Source organism: Oryza brachyantha, chromosome 1, assembly GCF_000231095.2.
Source record: "Oryza brachyantha chromosome 1, ObraRS2, whole genome shotgun sequence".
NCBI classification, from domain to species: domain Eukaryota; kingdom Viridiplantae; phylum Streptophyta; class Magnoliopsida; order Poales; family Poaceae; genus Oryza; species Oryza brachyantha.
The window spans coordinates 15,566,689-15,578,807 of record NC_023163.2 but is presented as its reverse complement, the minus strand read 5'-3'; positions in this window follow the sequence as shown (position 1 = coordinate 15,578,807).

Below are 12,119 nucleotides of genomic sequence, written 5' to 3'. Positions count from 1 at the left end.
TTTATATTACTTCATCTTATTTAAAAAAATAAAGCTATTTCTTCACCAGTCCCATTTTTTATCGATCGATCAATAACAATCATTCTCTATCCATTTTTTTCATCTTCATTCTTTTCTCAACCAATCTCCACATTCTCTTCTATCATTTCTACCAAAATTTTATAATACCCGCATTTAAATCCAGAAACACTTAGGCCACCTCCAATAAGTATCTATAAGCTATCTATAAGGTATACTATATAATTTATTAATAGAAGAGATAAAAGCTATCTCTTAATCAAGAGATAGTCTCTTGTATATATTTTAGTGTTAAGTGAGAATGAATTGTGGGGTCATTTGTACTATGAGTTATTTGCTAAGAGCTAAATCATTAAAGAAGTTATCTTATAGAATGGTCAGAGATAGTGGCCTTCCGCGGAGTGAGCATGGCCGTCCTGCCATAAAGTGCGTGCTTGCTCGAGTGCGAACAACGCAATTGAGATCCCAACACATTGGACGGACGCATCTGTACACATCTCTCCTGAATAAAACTAAATTAAATAGCGGTACGTTTGATCATATCGATCGAGGGAGCACAAACCGGTGCCCTGATATGGGCCACGGCCATTTTTTTCCTCTCGAGCTCTTGAAGGAGCTGTCCACTTCGTTGGAAAAGGGTGCGATGGCACATGCGTCCCCAGCTCCTGCATCGATCATCTCGACTTTACAGGAGCATTGCCAGGACGAACAAGCTTTTTAGTCTCATCATTAGTACTCGTCGCCTGCTTTTTGTCAATTGTTCATTGCTAATATGTAGTTTAGTTTTGAAATGATTCAGCCTTTGTTCACTAGCTTTCAAAATTATATGTACAGTTCTTTCCGTCTTTTAGACGAGTCACCTGAAGTAGATCTTGTAACTGTTTATGTATATAATCTTGTAGCTGGTTCAGTCTAGTTTAAGTTAGGCAAATAAATGAGCTTGACTTGTGCTGTGTACACGAGGAGTTCGGATCAGAGAAGTAGTTTCTAACAGTTTTCAGTTTCAGTTTTTTTTTCTCTGTCAAGTCGTAGCTGTAAACTCGTGTAAGATCGATCGTGGGATGGCACGGTCTAGTAGTATCTGGGCGGGCTTTGCGGATGTTTTTGGTTGTAGAAATTTCCCGGAGTTCGGAGTATGAATAAATGAATGGAACCAAGAAAATGCTGCAAGTTTTTACGCAGCCCAAAACTCTTTCCCAGGTTGGGTTTTCAGGTTTCTTCAGTACTGTAGCTGAACCTACAACCGTCGGTAGAACAGAGGAAGTTGCGGGTAGGATAGCCAAAATCTTGAGCCACAAATTACAACAATTATGTGCTACTGTGACGGGAGGCAAGGTTTTAGTAAAAGTAGGGCTGAACCAACCATGCATGTATAGTTGTAAAATTGTATTTAAATCTATGATTAAAGCTTATCATTTTAATTTGCATCGAATTTCTTTGTCACTTACGAGAATCAAGCCCAAACTGCTCTTCGTGTGGCTCCACCCGCTTGCTACTGTCATAACACCTATATAAGATGTCAATATATACCTTGGCATTAGTACTAGATTAATTTAAATATGAAATTAATATAATAAGGTTTACCACAGCAAATGCATTTGTATGTTAACTAACCATTTTTCAAAATCTTTCAGGTTCGAATTTTTTTTATGCCTTGTAAAATTGAACTAAGGGAGGAGCAGGTACGAATTAACATAGATAAATAGAAATTAATTAAACGAAAAAAAAAGAGGGACTTCCTAGCCTATGAACAGCTTCCTGCTTGCCATTGACCCGGCCTTCATCGTTTGATTGCACAGCAAGTCAGCAAACCAGAGATACAAATACGATATAATTTAAGCCACCATCATACTTAATTACGAGAGGATTTATGCGTTGCAGATAGAAGGCTTTGAGAGCAAGCATAATGGCACATTCTGAGAAGCCAAACGGCGACTAGATAATGGATTTTTGCAGGTTTCGAAAGATATTGCGGTGCAACTCAGCTTTGCTTTGCAATCTGCATGCGAGCTAGCTGTTGCGACTAGCGAGACAACTGGCCTGGCCTGGCTGGGTAGATACAGTGTCAACTGTCAAATTAGTATTAATTATATTTCTCATTGTTCATTGTTGTTTACATGGAAAATAAAATAATGGTCCCAGTTGCTTGGGATGATATAATTATTCCAAATGATCGCTATGTGTTTAGCTTTTGAACAGCACCATCCGCGCTATTCTTACTTGCTCATCATCAGCTTTCGCCGGCCAAAAAGACGAGGGATGTGAGAGCATGACTGTATGAGCGGATGTAGAGTCACTGCACTCACTTTGTCCCTAAAATTTAATATCGTTGATTTTTTATACATGTTTAACTATTCATCTTATTAAAAAAATTAAAATATATAAAGTTATATATGTGCATAAAAGTATATTTAACAATAAATAAAATAATATAAAAATAATTAATAATTATGTTTTTTTTAATGAGACGAATCGTAAAACGTATAAAATAAGTTAATGGTATCAAACATTTAGCAACAAAGGTAGAATGATATATGAGTTTGCAGCAAAATTGATTTACATGTGTGTGACTATTTATATATAGCTAAAATATTTTATAATATAAAATGGATGGAGTATCCAATTAATGTGTTTCTAGATATAATTGCTTGCGGTGAAAAATGAACAAACTAACTGTTTTTTTATGAATTGTTTGGTAACTTGATGTGCATAGCTTGAACGCGATTGGACGGCAGTATGTTATGCTTTTTATTTGTATAAATGCATGACGTCTTCTTCATGTTTTTTTCTTTTAAATCTGACTATCTGATTGCGTTTCCCGATATCGACCATTCGAGTTTCGAGAGATCCGTATAATCGTACGTTCACATTTGTTAGAGGTGAAAGTGTGTGAAACATGCCGTGATTGATTTATAAATAAAAATTTTATATATATGTATTTCTAGTGATCTATAGAAGCTAGTACTAAAAATAAAACTTTGGTGAAAAACCGATAATCAACTCTAAAATTTAAGTTTAGAAATTTAAATTTCGGCTTATAAGCATAAACATAACGCTTATTGTGCGTGATGTCATCGTTTGAGACAAGGGCATCTCTACGGTGCATTTTAGAAAAATGGTATTTTTTACTTTGTTAATTACTTAATTAGCAGTAATTTGTAACTTTTTTAGATAAATATCACAATAAAACAGACGATATTACCCATTTAAATTTGTTGGTAGTATAATTTAATCATAGCCGTCTGATAAAAATAAATCAACAGTATAGACTAAATTTTACTATAAGTAAAATGCATCGGAGTCGGCCCATTTGAGACGAACAGGCAAAAGGAGGTACGGAGAATTGATCTTAAATTCTTAAATTCTAGTCACAATAACACGATAATTTACTACTACTCCGTAGCTGGTCACGTTAACGTGGATTAATTGACCTGATTTCTCCGTGCCGGTGAGGCCCAACAACCTACACGGCTCAGCTCAGCACCGCCTATGATTTAAGGCTGCAGATATGAGGTCTTCAGCCCAGCCCAGCCCAGCCCAGTTATGGCCGAGAGGAGGAGATACCGGCCGATGGAGATGAAGAAATCGTGAGGAGGAAAGGAAAAAGTCTATTTCACATCCCTCGTTAGGGCCCGGCCCATTATCTCAAAATCGACAGCCTTCCCTCCTTTTTGGGGAATATTGGCTGGGCCAAAATGGGGGTGGGCTCAAATATTGTAGGGGGAGGCTCAAGTAACAGCGCATCTCATCGTCATTAGGCCGGCAATTCATTCATTCATTTCATCAAAGTAATCTGCAATTCTACTCTACATCCACACTTTCTTGTACTCACTCCCACACCAGACTCACCATCGCCACTGTCGACTGCTTCTTCACCTCCTCTTTGAAGCCGACGAAAGAAGAAAGGGGGAATGGGATATTTATTCGCCTCCTCTTGGTAAATTTAATTCAGTTTTCTAAAGTTGAGCATATTTATTTATGTTAGAATCCATCTTATTTTAGATTATATTTTCGTAGGATCGTAGGAAGCAAGGAACCATTATTATTCTATATAAAAGATTTGGATAGTTCAAGTTCAAGTGAATAGTAAGATTAGCATGCTACGAAAATTAGGGTATTAGATATGGGATTGGTATCATTTCGGTTTGGCACGATCCTAGTATCATAGCATATTAAAGTTTTGTTTGAGAGAGTTTAAGATTTGATAAGCTGGTTTCTCGGAATCTTTTAAAATTTGGTTTTTTTAGCTTCTAATTTCTTATTTTCTGGATTATACGATAGTAAATTCTTAAAAAATGAGTGTTTGTTTAGAGAAGTTTTTTTTACTTTTAAAATTCTGTAAGAATCTGCGGTTACCAGGAGGTCCTTCAAATGAAATCTAAAATATGAATTAGGATACTGTCAACACACCGGGACGAAGCGCAAGGCTAGAGAAACGGGAGAGAATTCCAGGGCAAGTGGTGTGGTCGAGGATAGGGGTAGGGCGTCCGATTTTTCTCGTTACATGGGGTGTCTGAAGTGAATATCCTCTAGTTATTTTGCTAATCACCTCATTTGTGGTCGGATATATTTTGAATAAAACGAAAAAAGACGAAGGATAATACGCTGTAAAGAGGGTCATCTTTTTTGCATTTTTATTTTTTTGCATTAAAAAAAAGTCAAACGACATATTTATAAAAGAAAAATTATTTTTAATAAAATTTTTATATACGTGATCATATAACCTAGACTAAAAAATAAAGTAGAATGAAATAATCTTAAAATCAACTCTAAAATCAAAATTTTAGTTTATAAGTATAAGAAAAGAAAAGGACGGAGGTGAAAATCTACTTCAAACTCAAACTCAAGTGAGGTTCACAATTAGAATAAAGCACGGGGTAGAAAAATGAGGTAGAAGTTGAGAGCAAGCGCGTGGCGAGCAAGGGGTCATCATTTTGCTACTTTAATAAAAAGGCCCGAATGACATGTTTGTAAACAGAAAAATATAAATAAATATTTTATATAAGTTTTTATATTAATCTAAAAGACAAGGTTGAAAAAGAAAATAAAAAAATCTTAAATTTAAATCCAAATTTAAGATTAATAATTTAACTTTGAACTTATAAGTATATGCAGACAGAGACAGGGCATGCCCGAATTTTATGTTTGATGGGACATCTGAATTAAACATCCTCTAGTCATATCACTAATGAACTTACTTTATTGAAGACTTTCTAAAATTCTTTCTCGAAAGAGAACAGAAGAAAAGAAAAACAAAGGACCATACGGTATCGAAGAAACTTTGCATCAAAATAAAGAGCGTGAAGACTCTATGGTAGCGACCACCGATCGCCTGTGTCGTAACGAAAACAATACTAGCGGTATGGTTTCCGCTCGCACACGCAGCTTTTTCTTTCGCTTCTGTTTATACCTACATCTAAAAATAAGTTTTTTAAAATTTTAAAGCTTTTTATCGTACCTTATTTCCTAACTTTAAATTTAAACCTCTAAAATTACATATCTAAAGATATTATTACAAATTATTTTTCGCTTAAAATATATTGTTAAAAAAAGAACCAAACTATTACTCATTTATTACTCTCCTTTTTGAATTACGATGGATTATCTATGCAAAATTAATCAATTGCAATGAACGAGGTCTTTTTGTTGTTGGCCGGTTAGCCCACACACACAGTGATATTGGTGCGATGAACATGGTGGTGGATAGAAGGTGCGATTGCGTTAGTTGGTGTGGGGTCATGGTCTACCCCGCCCGTGCTTTGACGCCACGTGTCGCCCGGTCAACAGCGACGGGGCCTGGTTCTAGAAACGCCAAAAGAAAAATCTTTTACGTGAAGGATAGGAAAAGGTCACCAAACTTTTTGTGCCTAGAGCAAGTGCCGTAGCTCATTTTTGTTCTTTGTTGAACAAATCGTGATGATAGGCTAATCGATTGACTAAATTGCACGGTGGAGTTTGGTTTGAGATACACATTACATTATTATTACATGCTCGGCTGCCACCCGGTTATTTTTATATGGATTTTTTTTCTCTCCTCCTTAACAACTTTTTACTCGTGCTTTTTCACGTGCATACTTCCAAAACACTAAAAGTATGTTTTTTGAAAGAATATCTATTCAAATGTTGTTTGGTTTGAAAGAATATACTTTGGTTTGAGATACACATTACATTATTATTACATGCTCGGCTGCCACCCGGTTATTTTTATATGGGTTTTTTTTCTCTCCTCCTTAACAACTTTTTACTCGTGCTTTTTCACGTGCATACTTCCAAAACACTAAAAGTATGTTTTTTGAAAGAATATCTATTCAAATGTTGTTTTCTTAATTAATTGCCCTAGTGAGGTGCCCCTGTTTCCCGTGCTCAAAATAATGGTTCTCAACCCCCTCAACTGAACAGTGAACACAACAATAATACCTTGTTCGGCTGTAAGTTAAGTTATCACACGGAAAACATAAAAATAGATTAGTACATGATTATTTAATTATTAATTATAAAAGAATGAAAATAGATTAATATGATTTTTAATGCAACTTTTCAACAGAAAATTTTAAAAAAAACACTTTGTTTAGTAGTTCAGGTGTCGTGTGCGTGGATAAAGAGGGAATGTGTATTATTATTCAGCCGAAAGAGCGCGGCCTAAAACATATAGGTCAGTGTTCACAGTTTGGATCACCTTTGTAAATTTTTGCGTTGGGTAAAATCTAGGCTCTATCTTTTTGCATCTGCCTATATAATAGACAAATTTTAAATTTAAACTAAGTTGATTATAGATTATTTTATCATTTTGTCTAAATTTTTATATCACTAAAATATATATATATATATATATATATATTATTTTATTTATAAATATGTCGTTAGCGATTTTGAAAAAACCAAAGGATATCACCCCTTTGAAGGAAAGGAGCCACGCGTATTGCTTTTCTTCCTGGGTCCCCCTAGGTATGGCTCAGCACCTCGCTGATGAACGAAATTTTTCCTTCCGTTTCCTCCCCGTGATTCTTGTTAGAATCACTTATGGACTCATGGTAGTCCACATAGGAAACAAAAGAAAAAAAAAACAAACCAAATCAGGCTGTGTTATTTTGGCTAAGTTCCCAGACTTTCTCACCTTTTCATGTGCACGATTTTTCGACTACTGAATCATATGTTTTCTAAGAGATAAATTCCACTTTGGGTTATATTTTATGACCCATATTTCACTTTGAACTACCTTAAACCAATTTTTTAAGTGACCTGAAAAACATCGGTTCGAGTATACCGACGAGCTCCTATGTATATATGTCGATTAATTTGCCGAAAGAGAGGTTAGAGATGGCTAGAAAAATTATCCAGGGTGCTCTACATAAAAACAATGTTAAATATACCCGGTTAAAATAGAGAAGATAGTTCCTACGTGAAATTTCGTAACATAAGGTGGCGCAAAGTGCAGTTTACTCTTTTAGAAAAAAAATATAAGAAAGTTGCTTAAAAGTAGTTTAATCTATTTTTCAAAGTTTTTTTTTTATCTCTCGCTCTGTCCCACAGAAGTTAGCCCTTCATAACTGTCCCACGAGACTTTATCTTGAGCAATTACTATATTTTAGTTTGGCATCTCATCTTTTCTCTTATACTTATAAGATAAAATTTGATATTCAACTTTAAATTTAAAGTTGGTTTTTGGATTTTTTATTGTAGTTTATTTTCTAGGCATGGCTTTTAGATCATGAAGAACACATATATAAAATGTTATATTCATAAATTATTTTCGTTTACAAATATATTATTTGACTTCTTCGTTAGGAAAGCCAAAAACCATCCCTGGGAAAGTAGCGAGACAAATTTATTGGGACTTGGAAAATTAGAGAATAATTGCATTGAGATTTAAAAAATGTGAAGATACTTACAGAATTGTATTAATATATTTGAGGTAAGATACAAATAAAATTATTTTTGAGATACAAAGAGTACCAAAAGGAAGGTTAGACATTACTTAAAAAGGTTATTGGGGATCATCTAGGCCCCGTTCGTTTGCCCAGTTTAGATAACTTATCTCCTCGTTTTTCGCGCGCACGCTTTCCGAACGGCTAAACGGTGTATTTTTTAAAAAAACTTTCTATAGAAAAGTTATTTTAAAAATCATATTAATCTATTTTATTTTTTTTGATAATTATTAATTAATTAATCATGTGCTAATCTATTACTACATTTTCCGTGTCCTATTACTACGTTTTTCGTGTCAGGGATAAGTTAACTTACCCCCACAAGCCAAACACGGCCCTAGATCAATACAATGTCTAATTTAGCCGGTTCAAGTGGAAAAGATGGATTGAAGGGTGGTTCTAAGTGGAATTTGGGTAATAAAAGTGGCTCAAAGTACAATTTTCTTTTTTATAAAATATATATGAAAGTTACTTTCAAAAGCATTTTAATTTATTTTTGAAGATTTTTTAGCTAACCCTTCCTCCACCCCACAAAGGTTATACCTTTCTATTTGTCACACGAGACTTTATTTTTGAGCGATTAGTTTGAGTAAGTAGTGGGCAAATTTATTTAGATTAGAAAAGGTAGAGAAAAATTGCATCGTGCTTGAAAAAAATGAAGATGTTCTGTAGCTTTATACATGGGATAGGCTAAAAATAAAGTCTTTTGAGTCTAATTAATCCATCATTAGTGTATGTTGGTTACTGTAGCACTTATGATCATATACTAATTACGCTTAACAGATTCGTCTCACGATTTTTCCTAACTATGTAATTAGTTTTAATGTTTATGTATATTTAATGTTTTATTTAGATATCCAAGATTTGATGTGATATTGCGAAAGGGCCTGTAGCGTATTGGTTATCAAGGCCTTAGTAGCACCTCAGTCATCGAAGATGCTCATAGAGGGTTTATGTGTGTGTTCTCAGAAAGGAGTGTGTATGTGTTGTAAGCGTATGCGTTGTGTTTTTATTCGAAAAAAAGATTTAATGTGATACTTTTAGAAAAAGTTTTTGGGACGACGCCCAAACCCAACATGCTCACGCGCGCTGCCTCCAAACCGAAGAAAACGCTAGCCGGGCAAGGCCATGCCCACCACGCGACGCGCCTTCACTTCATGCGCAGACAAGACAAGCCCCTGCCGAGCCGAGGGACAAATGTGTGTTTTGTGAGAGAGATCGATCGCAGAAGCGCGCGGCGCGCTGCCTGCCCGGGCCCCGGGGGCGGCCGATCGCGATCGTCACGTTGAAGTCGCCGAGGGTTCCGGCGCTTTCGCACTTCCACTGGAGCAGACGGCGCCGGTACGTGCTGGGCTAGTAAATGCGATTCATCCAGGATAGAGATGGCCCTCCCCCGGTTAGGCTTCTACTTTCACCACGACGGCAACGGCACCCATCTGGAACACCGAAATTTGAAGGAAACCAACACCGTTTACTTATTTACTTATTTATTTTGACGATGGAATTCGGTTTTGTCTAGAAAGGGGGGGGGGGGGATTCCCGGGTCAAAACGATGAACGCACGAGCTCAAAAATACAAATCTGGATCACGGATTCGCGAGTTCGGCAGCAGTTTACTACTAGTCTCTGTTCGAATCCCCCGAGCCGAGCGGAAGGGATGAAGAAGAATCTTGTCGCAAGGTAAGGCACCAAGACGACAGCCGTGTGCTGTGCAAAACATCCATGTGTGTGGTAGGAGACAGACACGGGAGGACTCGCGCTGCACGTCGCGATCGCACTTGCCTCCTCCCCCAGTAGAGTCCCCACTGCGTCACTAGCTTCGCCGCTACGGCAACACGCACGCATGACGCGCTGTCTGCACTTGTTTCTTTCAGTGACCGTCCTGCGTAGCTGCGTTTTCATCCCGGATGATTCCACCGGGTCAGAACGGTCCAAGGGGTCATCCGTAGGAACGGGCCAAAAACAACTAAATGATATATTTACGAATAAAACATTATATATGTATTTGTAGCGATCTAAAAATTAATAATGAAAAATAAATTTCATTAAAAAAAGCATCAAAATCAATTTTAAATTTAATGTTAAAAATTTAGATTTTAGGTTATAATTTAAACCTAAAGCTACAGGATGAGGGCGAAAATCTCCGTAGAAACAACTATATGGATCGAGAGTTAACGCATCGACTAATTTTGAAAAATCAAATTCTATATACATGCATTGCTAAAAACAACAGTAAATGACGCTAGGTGATTGGGAATCTCCCTTGTACGGCCTTGAGTTGAATCTGATCAGCTTGAGTAGTGATAGAACAGTTGTATCTGATCAGCTTGATCGGGGGAGCACAAGCTTGAGAGTTACATCCACGTAAAAAAAGAGAGCATGAACGCAAAAGCAGATGATTAGTTTGAGCTAGTTTGGCTTTCTTTTCAGTCGGTAACACCAAGCGCACTCCACTAAGAGCAGTGGCTATAAACATATTTTAATGAGATAAGAGAGCAAAGAGAAGAGCAATGTGCTACAGATTTATAGCCAACTGTAGCACGGACTCCAAATCACAGTGTGTGTATGACAGGTGGGATATAGTAGTATATATTTTAAAGGTAACTATCGTATGAATTGGCTATTAGATTGGCTATAGATGAATTGAAGCTAGTAGTTGGCAATACTATTGAACTTGCTCTAATAAGGGGTGTTTAGATTGAGAAAATTTTTGGGAGAAGTTTCACGTCAAATGTTTGATCGGATGTCGGAAGGGATTTTTGGACACGAATAAAAAAACAAATTTCATGGCTAGGCTGGAAACCGCGAGACAAATCTTTTGAGCCTAATTAATCTGTCATCAGCATATGTTGGTTACTTAGCACTTATGGCTAATTATGGACTAATTAGGCTTAAAAGATTCATCTCAAGATTTCGTTCATAACTGTGTAATTAGTTTTTTAATTCATCTATATTTAATACTTTATTTAGATGTCAAAAATTTAATGTGATATTTTTGAAAAAAAATTTGGGAAGTAAACAACGCCTAAACACATGCCCGTCCCCGCAGCCTGTCGTTATCTGTACGGCAGGGACGTCCACGACTCGATGCATCACAGCTGTCCCTCGTTAACTGGTCGTCTTCGAAAGTGGCCGAAAACGGTACACACGTCACTCCTCACCGGTCACCACAACACAAATCTCATAGTATTAGGCAATGTTTAGGGGTGTTTGGGACGAGGACTAACTTTAATCCTTGTCTCGTATAATATTGAATATTTATTATAAATAGTAAATATAAATTATTAATAAAAATCATCTATAATCTTGACTAATTCGCGAGACGAATCTATTGAGCCTAATTAATTCATGATTAGTCTATGTGATGCTGCAGTAAATATGCTCTAACTATGAATTAATTAGGCTTAAAAATTTTTCACACAAATTAGCTCTCATTTTTTAATTAGTTTTATAATTAGTCTACGTTTCATATTTATAATAAATGTCCAAACATCCAATGTGCATGAGGCTAGAAAGTTTACCCCATCTTAACACCCCTCACTTTCCAAAATATTTTAAAAAACATCACATCGAATCTTTAGACACTTAAATGGAACATTAAATATATATGAACATTAAAACTAACTACACATTATGCGCAAAATCGTGAGACGAATCTTTTGAGCCTAATTAGTACATGATTAGCCATAAGTGCTACAGTAACCAATATATGCTAATGACGGATTAATTACACTCAAAAGATTTGTCTCGTGGTTTCCAGGCAGAATCTGAAATTAGTTTTTTTTCATTCGTGTTCGAAAAATCTTCCGACGTCTGGTCAAACGTTCGACATGACCATTTTGCTAAATTTTTTTGGCAACTAAGGAGGTGTTTGTTTCCCTGCTACTTTTTTTAAGTCCATGTCACATCGAATGTTTGGACATTAATTAGAAGTATTAAATATATACTATTAGTAAAACCCACCCCACACTCTGGACTTTTTCGCGAGATGAATATATTGAGCTTAATTAATCCATGACTAGCGAATGTAACGTTATAGAAAACATTTGCAAATAAACATTCGCTAATTGTGGATTAATTAGGCTTAAAAATTATCTAATAAAATAACATTTATTTATATAATTAGTTTTGTTATCCGTCTATATTTAAAACTTCTAATTAACGTTTAAACATCGCA